This window comes from Physella acuta, unplaced genomic scaffold, assembly GCF_028476545.2.
Source record: "Physella acuta isolate Inbredline_101_S28 unplaced genomic scaffold, ASM2847654v3 ptg000204l, whole genome shotgun sequence".
In the NCBI taxonomy this organism is placed as follows: Eukaryota; Metazoa; Mollusca; class Gastropoda; family Physidae; genus Physella; species Physella acuta.
In genome coordinates, this window is record NW_026731723.1 from 1,256,852 (window position 1) to 1,259,050 (window position 2,199).

Here is a 2,199-nt window from a genome sequence, read left to right on the forward strand (position 1 = left end):
CAAAACACAGTGATGTCTACCAAATAAAAGAAATTTGGTTAAAATAAGCCTTGGTCATATCCTTGCAATATATATGTTGTAAAAACATTAATATGAATGAAGTAAAAACGTATACACGTTTTTTTTACGTATACATTATTTATTTCTTTATATCATCAATCACATTAAAAATTATATTTAGATTAATATTAATAGAGCGGAATGAGGATCATTACATTCTTTACATTACAAGAGTCACAAAAGTTGATCAAATAATTATGAACCAATATAATGTTCTAATTTAAATCTAAGCAGAAAAAAACCATCCGTTTTTTTTACTACTCCAGTATTTTACATTCAATTAAAATTAATGTAATAAATCCATTTCAATAAAATATTTAAAAAAAAAATTTCTTATCTGATTTAGGCTTAATAACATTTTTAGAGGCGTTTTTGTCAACATTAACAGAATGTTCTACCTCTAAAATCCGAAATCTATAATCGGTTGGATTCAGTGTTAATTTATTGTATCTATGGCAAGTAGGGCATCATAAGAGAAAAACTACATTTGATCCATATTTAGCCAATATGGTAGGTCTGTAAATAAAGCAGACGACGCAAGTCCCTATCTGCTCTTCCTACTTCCGCGTTAGTATAATAATATTGTGAATCGTTTAATTGAGGTAAAATTAATTACGATTTCTATAAGTTTTGATTATCAAGACACAATGTAAGTAGATTTATACATTGATGAGTTTTTTAAAATACAATATTGCATGAACTGTTGTAGATTCTAATACCATTACCTTTTTCAAAGAAAAAATAAAAGGATTAAAACTCTTACAAAACTATTGGTAACTAAAAATGTTTGTGTTATCGCCCTTAGGTAAATCATGACATTATGTTTGGGGGAAAATATTAGTAAATTAGATGTTGGAATGATCAATTTAACCCATCAGTAATTTTGATAGTTTAAGTTTTACATTCGTGAATGGTTTGATGAGTGTGTGTGTGTGGAGGGGGCTAGTTTCGGGCTGTATTCGAAGACATTTTTCTGCGATCAACACAGACGTCATAGAAAGACAGTCACATACCCGATGTCTTTGAATGTCTCATTTCACCTTAACGATTTCTTTAAATGACACTTTTATTTAATCTATGTTCCAATCAAATGTGTTATGTCATTAAAGAAAAATGATGTAATAAATAGTGGCGTCACTAGGTCGTGGGTCAGCCGGTGCAACATCATATTGTCTGCCTCATCTCCCCAAAAGAATATACATATACATATATACATATATACATATATATATATATATATATATATATATATATATATATATATATATATATATATATATATATATATGTATATATATATATATATATATATATATATATATATATATTTTATTTTAACACTTGATTGAATACCAAACAAACAAATCATGATTTCAAGGTGTAAAAATATTGAAAGGGTTGACAGAATAATTCAGACAAAAAAATAAACAAAACGTACTAATTAATTACCCTAACCTGAGTCCAATCCATACTAAAGTGTATACATAATTTACTTTGTGCTATAGGTAATATGCAACCTAACAGTAACACATTTATTCTAAAAATTAAACATTAAATAACTTTTTTAAAATTCTTCATGGCGCGTAAAACAGTAGCAAGGATGACGTTTAATGACTTTTTGACTAAAACAGTAGCAGGGATGTCGTTTGCTCTATTTGACAACCACGGACTTAAGGTGTCTTTTGTGCGATCGATCCCGCCATTTTTTGGTCAGTACAAGATTGCATCACACAGAATGAATTCATCGTGTTTCTGTAATTTTCTATCGGTCAGCTAAAGCGAAATGAGGGTGGTACGATTCGGTACAAATAGCTAGCCGGTACGAATGTCCCACTTCCTATTGTGTTTGAGTGTGTGTGTGTATGTGTCACAGTGTTTCTTCCAGACTTTTTTCTCCGGGGGGGGGGGGGGGGCACTTGAAATCTTCGGGGGGGCGGTAAACTTTCTTCGGGGGGGGGGGGGGGGGCGGACACTGTTACAAGTATATATTTTCTATATAAATTATATAAATTTCATTTCGTTCGGGGGGGGGCGGTAAAGAAGAGATGCCTGGAAGAAACTCTGATGTGTCTGTGTGTGTGTGTCTGTTTCCGTGTAAGCCTACACATTGCCACATACATATGTAGGGCCTATCTATCT